Source organism: Podarcis melisellensis (genome assembly GCF_964234715.1).
Source record: "Podarcis melisellensis genome assembly, chromosome: W".
Classification (NCBI taxonomy): Eukaryota; Metazoa; Chordata; class Lepidosauria; order Squamata; family Lacertidae; genus Podarcis; species Podarcis melisellensis.
In genome coordinates this window covers 16,780,656-16,791,216 of record NC_138535.1, presented here as the reverse complement: position 1 = coordinate 16,791,216, position 10,561 = coordinate 16,780,656, and positions in this window count along the sequence as shown.

The window sequence follows — 10,561 nt, the reverse complement described above, 5'->3', positions numbered from 1 at the left end:
TCTCTTAGCTTGTCTAGTCTTCCCAAGATGTCAGTTTGTATTAATGGTGGGAACATCCAGAATTGGTCAATTAGGATATTTTCTTCCATAGTAAAGAAATCCTCACCTTTGTTCACAAGGCATTGTGGGTTCTGTTTGTCAGGCCAGAATTTTGAGAGTTGTTTCCCCTTTCTAAGATTTGCCTGCTTAGTTTTCAAAAGGGGGCTCAAAGGAGCCTTGTTTTCAAAGAGCCTAAGTATTGTTATCCGTGCTTTTAAGAAGGCAGGTCTTGACCTAAAAATAAACTTGGCCAGGTTCTGATCCCTAAAAGTGGTCAGTGCTCTCACTGAGTGACCGTCATAATGTAGATATTCCACTGAGGTGATGTCATTAAAATTAAACATTCCTGGCAGTATGTCATTTAGGCTAGATACAAAGTTCGTTATTCGCTGTTTCCCTGTAAGGAAGCCCTTAGGCTTCGGGAAGTTCGTGAATACCAATTTTTGGGGATTTAGGATCAAAGTCCAATCTCTTTCCTGTCTGGAGGCTTGCCAGGTCTGAAGGGGGGTATCATCTCTACTAAGCGCTTCCTCTTCCCCGCTGTTCAATTTGCTAAGTATTTTATTGCCTTCATAGGTAGAGGCCTCTACTTCCGCAGCATCAGGTTTGTTAAATAGTTGGTTATCCAGGGACTGAATTGTTACTTCTGCCTTCTCACTTGCTACTGGAGTCAGCCTTGGCGAGTCCTCCTTAGCCGGTTGCTGTGAAACTATCTTTGTTTCCCTCTTTTTACCCTTCTTTTTACTGTCCCGTGTGGTCGATTTATTTGGGGCCGATGGCAGAGGTTTAAACAATTTCTGCCAATGCATGTTTCGATTACTGCGGGTATACTTGATTTTCCTTGTTGTTTTGATATTTTTACTTTTCTTCACTTTTACCCTTGAGTTGTGTCTTTGCAGATTCTTATTTGTTACTGGTTTGTTCGTCCCCACTAGCTCAATGGTTTTAAGTTCTTGGGGCATATCATCTGATTTTATCTCTTTTAATTGAGGTGTGAAATTTTCTACTAACGTCAGCAGTAGCCCATTTGTTATTGTTAAATAATTTTTTATGTTGGCTAGATCAGTACTTATTGCTAGGGAATAATCCAAAGGACGGCCATCACTCAATTCTGTTTGAGAGTATTTTGGAATAGGTATCTGGTTTTGATGGGTTGATGTAATTTCGTCCGTGGGCAGCTGTTCCTTAGTAAAAGAGGTATTTCCCTCCTGAAGTTCCTCGGCTAAAGCTAGTTCTTGCGCTAGGCTGCATGGGGAGTTAATATTTCCAGTATCTTGATATATCTCTTTAGAATAAGACGTCCAATCAAGAACAGTAAGAGAGGGGGGTATTACTTCATCAAGAATTAACTCTTTTTGTGGACTCTTACCCTCTTCCATCTTAGGAAAGTAATTTGTGATTTTGCTTTGTCTTTTACCTGGGCCCGGGGGGCTGGTTGCCGAGTCAGGCAGTATACCGAACTCCTTATATGTTCTTCTAAGTAAAAACCATGGTAAAAGTTGTCTTGATATAAAGAGAGGACAGTTTACCCCAGGTGCGACTGCCTTAGATTGGGGGGCAAGTGGGGATATCAATCTATATTCCCACCTGCTCTCTGCAGCAGCTTCCTGATGTGCTCGTCAGCAGCCTCAGTATATTTCTCTATTTTGAGTTCTCTGCTTTTAGATCTTGGTGATTGTCCTAAGCCTGTAGTTTTCACCTCAGTCATGCGACCAGCGCTGTTTCACAAATGCAGCAATCTAGTCAGAATATAGTAATAATAAAACAATGCTGCCAAAGGGACAGCAGTAATAAAACGGCTAAAAATTACATTAAAATTAAAATTGCCTTATTTAGGCAATTTATGTGCAGCTGGAAAAGGATAATAGTGGGGTTTGGCTATAGCGCATGTACAGCTATGATAACCTTGTATTCCGGCCCCAGGTTAGTCTTTAGAGGCCATCTCTCACCGCCCTGTACAGAACGAAGGATATCCAAGAGCCCCAGAAGGGAAACTTTCTGTGGGCTGATTCACTGATTCCTTCTAAGCAGTCTTTCAAAGGCCTACCACATAAGGCAGGGCACAGAACGATATCTTGCTGAAGCCGGTTTTCCAAACCTCCAGAGGGTCCTATCCGACACACTGTTGTAGAATTATTGTGTAGATTAAAAACTTCATGTAAAAAAAACAAAAAACAAAAAACAAAAAAACAAAAAACAAAACTCAGGATGCCTTCACCAGGAGACTCTGAGAGTATAAATGCTGGTCTCCTCAGAACAGTTTGTTAAAATGAAGAGTCTTTCCAGCTACTGCACTTCCGCTTCAGCTGCGAAGCTGAAGAGGTCTAAGATATAAGTATCGTCTGGTGTCCTGTGCTATCTCTGCCGCTTTCTTGTGGCACCTGGCAGCTTAGATTTGATCTAAGGTGGGAAGAGTGCACCCAATTATTCTCTCTGCAGTCTTTACAACCCTGGATAGCATTGTTTTTTCCCTGGCCGTGCAGCTCCCTAACCACACACAGAGACCATAAGTTAATACGCTCTCCACAGTGCAATGGTAAAATGCCATCAACAGGTCCTTTGAGAGATTGTTTTTCCGGAGGATTCTCAGAAAATATAACCTCTGCTGTGCTCTCTTCACCAGGTCTTTGCTGTTTTCTCCCCAGGTTAGGTCGTCTCTCAACTCCATTCCCAGAAATCGAAACACAGAGACCTGTTCCATGCACTTCCCCTCAATAATAAGTGGCTGAATATTCAATTTACATTCCCTAAAGTCCACAATGATCTCTTTTGTTTTCTTTAAGTTAAGGAGTAAGTTGTTTTTCCTGCACCACTCCCTCAACTGCTCAACTTCCTTCCTATAGGCCTCCTCCCCCTCTCCAGCCGTGATGAAACCAACCACTGTTGTATCATCTGCGAACTTAATGATCTTATTACTGGGGTATTTGGGGGCACAGTCAGCTGTATAGAGCGTGTATAAAAGTGGGCTCAACACGCACCCCTGTGGCGTCCCCGTGTTCGTGTTCATTTTGCAGTGTTTCTGTAAATAGTCTTTAAATTTCTTCCAGTCTTCTTCCACTGACTCTTCTCCCTGATCTCGGATCCTGCCGGTCATTTCCGCCAATTCCATGTAGTCCATCACCTTCATCTGCCATTCTTCCAAAGTGGGTAAATCTTGTGTCTTCCAGTATTTTGCGATAAGTATTCTTGCTGCTGTTGTGGCATACATAAAAAAAGTTCTATCCTTCTTTAACACCGATTGGTCAACTATGCCCAGAAGAAAGGCCTCTGGTTTCTTCAAAGGGGTATATTTAAATACCTTTTTCAGTTCATTATATATCATCTCCCAGAAAGCCTTAATCCTTGGGCACGTCCACCAAAGGTGAAAGAATGTGCCTTCATTTTCTCTACATTTCCAACATTTATTATCGGGCAAATGATAAATTTTTGCAAGCTTGACTGGGGTCATGTACCACCTATAAATCATTTTCATAATATTCTCTCTTAGGGCATTACATGCCGTAAATTTCATACCAGTGTTCCACAACTGTTCCCAGTCAGCAAACATGATATTATGTCCAACATCTTGTGCCCATTTAATCATAGCAGATTTAACCATTTCATCTTGAGTGTTCCATTTCAACAGCAAGTTATACATCCTTGACAAATACTTAGTTTTGGGTTCTAACAATTCTGTTTCTAATTTTGATTTTTCCACCTGGAAGCCAATTTTCTTGTCCAAATTATATGCCTCCATTATCTGATAATAGTGAAGCCAGTCTCACACTTTATCTTTTAATTTCTCAAAACTCTGCAATTTCAATTTATCTCCTTCTTGTTCCAAAATTTCCCAATATTTCGGCCACTTGGCCTCCATATTGAGCTTTTTCTGAGCTTTCGCTTCCATCGGTGACAGCCACCTTGGGGTTTTATTTTCCAGTAAATCCTTGTATCTTATCCAAACATTAAACAGTGCTTTCCTAACAATATGGTTTTTAAATGCTTTATGCGCTTTGATCTTATCATACCACAGATATGCATGCCATCCAAATACATTGTTAAAACCTTCCAAATCCAAAATGTCTGTGTTTTCAAGAAGTAGCCAATCTTTCAGCCAGCAGAAAGCTGCTGATTCATAATAAAGTTTAAAGTCTGGCAGGGCAAACCCACCTCTTTCCTTTGCGTCCGTTAATATTTTAAATTTTATTCTAGGCTTCTTGCCCTGCCAGACAAATCTTGAAATATCTCTCTGCCACTTCTTGAAACAATCCATCTTGTCCACAATTTGCAATGCCTGAAACAAAAACAACATTCTAGGCAATACATTCATTTTTATAGCAGCAATACGACCCAACAAAGAAAGCTTCAAATTACTCTTTGGGAACAGTTTGATAGAAAATCTAATATCCACCTGCAGAAACACGGTGGAAGTCCCAGGTCTAATAATTTGGGCACCAATCTAAGGACTGGATCTGCCTAAGAGTGACCTTTTTTAAGGGAAGGGTTTGAAGAATTGTTTCCTTAAGGGCACAAATCTTTCCTTCTGGCAAGCGGGAAGATTGAGCTACTGTGTCAAGCTCTATACCCAGGTAAGTAAGGTGCGTAGTGGGACCCTCTGCCTTATCTGCCACGAGGGGAACTCCTAGCTCCTGGGCCAAAGATGAAAAGGCCTCCAAAAGGGAGGCACATTTGCCAGTATTGGGCTTCTCCACGAGTAGAAAGTCATTGAGGTAATGCGTCACCCCGGACGATTTGGTTCTGTAGTGCAAGGCCCAGTCCAAAAAGGTGCTGAATGTCTCAAAAGCTGAGCAGGCTACAGAGCAACCCATTGGCATAGCCTTGTCAATGGAAAATATTTCCCTTGAAATTTGAACCCTAGCAAATAGAAGTCATTAGGATGGACTGGCAACAGATGGGAGGCTGACTCTATGTCGCATTTTGCCAAGAGTGCCCCATGACCAAAACCCCGGATAAGCCTAACTGTCTGATCAAAGGTGGCGTATTTTACTGAGCACAATTCTGGTGGAATGGCATCGTTTACTGAACCACCTTTGGGATAAGAAAGGTTATGGATTAATCTGAACTCCCCAGGGGCGTTCTTGGGGACGATACCTAGGGGCGAGATGTGCAAGTTTTGAATGGGGGGGTGTAAAAATGGGCCAGCCACCCTCCCTGCGGCCACCTCCTTTGCTATTTTCTTTTCTGCTACCTAGGGACTTTCCCTTACTGACTTCTGGTTAGGAGAGTCATTCGCGGTTAAAGAGCCAGCTACTGAGATTCTGAAACCCTCTGAGAAACCCTTCCAAAGATAGGATGCTGCGCTTCTGTCTGGATAGATAGACAAAAGGTTGCAGAGAGGAGAAAGCTGAATCAGAGAAAATGCTAGACCCAGAAAGACCTTATTGATAGTTCCCTGCTGCAGGGGCTCCTCTGGAACTAGAGTGGTGGAACCCCTGACCTCCCCGAAAGGGTTGCTTCCCTTTGTAAAACGCTGAGGCTGGGTGAGCCCCTGCAAATCTCTCACACTTGTGCGGGTACTTACAAGACTGCCTTTGGCATTGCCCTTTATTAAATTTCCAGCACACCTTATGTTTTAAATCCTTTCTTAGGTCCAGCTTTCCAATGTGATATGCCTCTGATGGCTTCATCTCGACATACGGGCCAACCGCCACTGACCAGATGCCATTTTCAATCTGATCCCAGCGTGCTAAAGGGATCCTGGAAGCCTTTCTGCGGAACTTCTTATCATAGCTAATAGCGGCGGCCTCTCCGGAAAGAGCGTAGGCCATTCTAATGTGGGATAAGTAGGCCACAAGGTAAACCGCTCTCTTGGGATAAGCAGCAACAATTGTACCCATGTACGCTTGAAAACCGTCTAACCAGTTTTCAAAAGTCCTTGGTACTGTGGGGTACTTGCTTTTGCGTTTATTATAAGAAGGCCTCTTTTCCCCCCTTCCTAATTCCTCTGCAGGTGGGACCAACTGGAACATGTCAACAAATTCACCATTCAAAATCTTAGCCCTCATCTTGGGGGGGAAGTGGTCACCCGGGATAACTTCTGATGTGGTGTACATAGAGGTTGTTAAATCTTGCACTAGGGCCTTATCTTTCCATTCCTGGGTTCCCCTGATTTTTTTGCGGTGGGAATTGGACCTCCTAGACAACGCCCAATCCGGGAGACCCGAAATCTCCTCCCAATTTCCCCAGTAAGAGCCAAGAGAGGCATCGCTGTCATATTCGGATGAACTACCTGACTCATCATCTGTGTCGCCCGCTTTCGACTTGATCTTTTTGCACACGTGCTTCTTCTTGGCGCGTCTTTTGCCTGATGGTTTGTCCCCCTCCACTGTCTGATGCTCCTCCACGAGCTGCTGCTGTTCCTCTTCACCAGCTGACGAGGTGCCTGATTCTGGAAGCTGGACCCTGGGCTGCTTATTCTGCAAAGAACTAGAAGAACTGGACGCAACCGGGTTATTGATATGGGCCGGCAGCCTCCGCACAGGCGACCCGATGCGGTTCTTAAGGTCAGTTGTCACCGAGCAAGCCCTAAACCTAGTTTGCAAAGCCGCTGTTCCTGTCTGAGAGCTTGTGCCTGCACCTGCGAACTAAGAATCGTCAAAGAGGGCAGCAGAGGTACCTGGGAGATCATCAACTTGGGTGAGAGGCGGGCTCTCCGGAACTACCTGGGTATCTGGTATCGTGTCAGGAATAGCATTGGGGGAGGGCATGAGGCTGGGGGGTTAATCAGAGAAACATTGCTCGTAATCATCAATGAAAGACCTGAAAGTATTCAAGAAATGCGATATAGGCTTGGGGTTATGATTCCGTCCGCGTGATGGGTTACTTCTGCTGGCAGCCATGCGGCCTGAAGTGGACGCCGATTCTGCCACTGCGTGCTTCCTCTTAGGAGCCATGGGTAATGCGCTAAAATTACTGACCACAAGGCCGTGTTATTAATTATAAAACAGCTGTACAAAACGTGTTATAGATTATAAAAAGATTGTACTTGATCAATTAAAAATTTATTTGCACTTTATTTATATATTAATCCAATTAATTATACGAATATTTATTAGCCAATATGTTTAATATGGGTGTGCGTGTGTACAATATTTTATGTTTTATTCTTTGATTTTTCTTTCTTCTCTTTTTTAAAATTTATTTATTTATTGATTAATATTATTGTTATTGTTATTTTTTACTTTTTTATTTTTGTAATTTTTATATTTTTTAATAATCAATTTATTAATCAATTTATTCTTGATGTTAATGTTGTACAATTCTATTCAATTTTCCTTTATTTATTTATTTATTTATTTATTTATTTATTTATTTATTATAATTGAGATAATGTTTTACAGATCAAATTACTACCAACTAAATTTAATATTAATTTATTATCTATATCCTGTTATTAATGATGATGGGAGTTGATTATTATCACTTGACTGTATAAATTCTTAACTTCAGCTGAATTAACTACACTATGCAAATTCCATGCAATAGTATGCTCAGAACGTATTTCCTTATTAATTGATGTATGTGTTAGTCAATATACAATTCAGGCAGATGCACACAATCAATTATATAGAGCTGCTTCCTCAGGCAAAACTCCTAGTAATTTAGAGGGATGGTACAATAGAACAATCAGAGAACAACAGACACAGGAACTGCTATCAAATGAAAACATAGGAAAAGCACACTTAAGGAAATGATCCCTCTACCAGCACTTCAGCAGAACAGTGAGCCTTTTTAAATAATAATAATAATAATAATAATAATAATAATAATAATAATAATAATAATAATATCTCATTCAATCCCCTGCAATGCAGAAATATGCAGCGGTCCCATACAGGGATCAAACCAGCAACCTTGGCATTACCAGCACCACACTCTAACCAGTTTAGTTATCCAGGCTCTTAGGGGAAGGGAAATGTTGCTTATATAGACAATGGTGCAGATGGCCAAGCTGGAAAGTACTTAAGACAACAATGTAACCTTAACTGCCGATCAGCCAGATACTTAGCCAACAATGTATCTGGAACTGCCTGTCGTTGAGAGCACAATTAACCAGCCAGGCAGCCGAAACGATTGTGAAGGGATTTAGAAGCAGCAATTCTTAAGCCTTGCAGCAAGATTATTCCGAAGGAGGCAGAGGAAAAAAGGCGCCAAATTTACAGAGGGTGAGGAGAGGGGGTGGGGGGTTATGTTGAAAACAAAGTCTAAATGGGAAGCCTGTTTAAAGGGGGGGGTCGTTTAAAGGCTGGCCACTGGTTTGCAAAACAAGGAAGTAAGAAACGCAAGGCAAATAGAACTAAAGAATAGCTAAGAGATCAGGTAAGCACAGGACAATATAAATTTAAAAACAGCAAGTATGAGGAAGCCCCAGCAAGTGAGGACACTGAACAACAACAAACAATGGAGGCTGCCTGAGTAAACTGGCAAAGTGTAGACCACATGCTGGACCAAAATGGACCAAAATGAACAGCTACGGATTGAGGTCGAGAAGAGCCGACAGCTTCCCCTCATTGCCCCGGCAACAGCAGCCCATGTGCTCAGATTAAAATGGCGGGCGCTACTCTAAGAGCCGCAGGAAATAGGAAAGCAACAAGGGGGGGTGGCTTATGCCGTAAAAAACACAGCCCAAATGAATGGGAACCAACTCTCCCCCTGCTCTCTGTTTTTTCAGTTCCTCCGGGCTAAGGAGGCTAGGAGTGCCGCACAAGAATATGGGATGCAGGGGTGTAATATGCGCAGGATTAGAGCCCACGGTAAGCAGAGGCTGGCGTGCGGCGAACAGGCAGAATTGAGGACGTAAGGGGGGGGGTTAGACTCACAGACTTAGCCTGGTAGAGGAGTGCTGGACACACACACTCCGAACACACGTTCTGGTTAAATCAAAGCACTCACTCCCCCCCCCCCATCTCACCGCACACACTCTCGGACAGACACACAGGGAAACTATCCAAATAATAATAATAATAATAATAATAATAATAATTTATTATTTATACCCCGCCCATCTGGCTGGGCCCCCCCAGCCACTCTGGGCGGCTTCCATAGAAACCAGGAAACACTAAAATATCATACATTAAAAACTTCCCTGAACAGGGCTGCCTTAAGATGTTTTCTGAATGTCAAGTAGTTGTTTATCGTTTTGACATCTGCTGGGAGGGCGTTCCACAGGGCGGGCGCCACTACCGAAAAGGCCCTCTGCCTGGTTCCCTGTAGCTTTGCTTCTCGCAATGAGGGAACCGCCAGAAGGCCCTCGGCACTGGACCTCAGCGTCCGGGCAGAACGATGGGGGTGGAGACGCTCCTTCAGGTATACTGGGCCGAGGCCGTTTAGGGCTTTAAAGGTCAACACCAACACTTTGAATTGTGCTCGGAAACGTACTGGGAGCCAATGTAGGTCTTTCAAGACCGGTGTTATGTGGTCTCGGCGGCCGCCCCCAGTCACCAGTCTAGCTGCCGCATTCTGGATTAGCTGTAGTTTCCGAGTCACCTTCAAAGGTAGCCCCACGTAGAGCGCATTGCAGTAGTCCAAGCGGGAGATAACTAGAGCCTGCACTACTCTGGCGAGACAGTCTGCGGGCAGGTAGGGTCTCAGCCTGCGTACCAGGTGGAGTTGGTAGACAGCTGCCCTGGATACAGAATTGACCTGTGCCTCCATGGACAGCTGTGAGTCCAAAATGACTCCCAGGCTACGCACCTGGTCCTTCAGGGGCACAGTTACCCTATTCAGGACCAGGGAGTCCTCCACACCAGCCCGCCCCCTGTCCCCCAAAAACAGTACTTCTGTCTTGTCAGGATTCAGCCTCAATCCATTAGCCGCCATCCATCCTCCAACCGCCTCCAGGCACTCACACAGGACCTTCACCGCCTTCACTGGTTCTGATTTGAAAGAGAGGTAGAGCTGGGTATCATCTGCATATTGATGGACACCCAGTCCAAACCCCCTGATGATCTCTCCCAGCGGCTTCATATAGATGTTAAAAAGCATGGGGGAGAGGACGGAACCCTGAGGTACCCCACAAGTGAGGGCCCAAGGGTCTGAGCACTCATCCCCCACCACCACTTTCTGAACACGGCCCAGGAGGAAGGAGCGAAACCACTGTATAACAGTGCCCCCAGCTCCCAGCCCCTCTAGACGGTCCAGAAGGATGTTATGGTTGATTGTATCAAAGGCCGCTGAGAGATCCAGCAGAACTAGGAAACAACTCTCACCTTTGTCCCTAGCTCGCCGGAGATCATCAACCAGTGCGACCAAGGCAGTTTCGGTCCCATGATGAGGCCTGAACCCCGATTGGAAGGGATCCAAATGGTCCGCATCCTCCAGGCGTGCCTGGAGTTGTTCAGCAACCACACGCTCAATCACCTTGCCCAAGAATGGAAGATTTGAGACTGGGCGATAGTTGGCCATACTGGCCGGGTCTAAAGATGGTTTTTTAAGAAGCGGTTTAACGACCGCCTCTTTCAGCGGATCTGGGAATGTTCCCTCACAGAGGGAAGCATTCACCACCCCGCAGAGCCCATCGCCC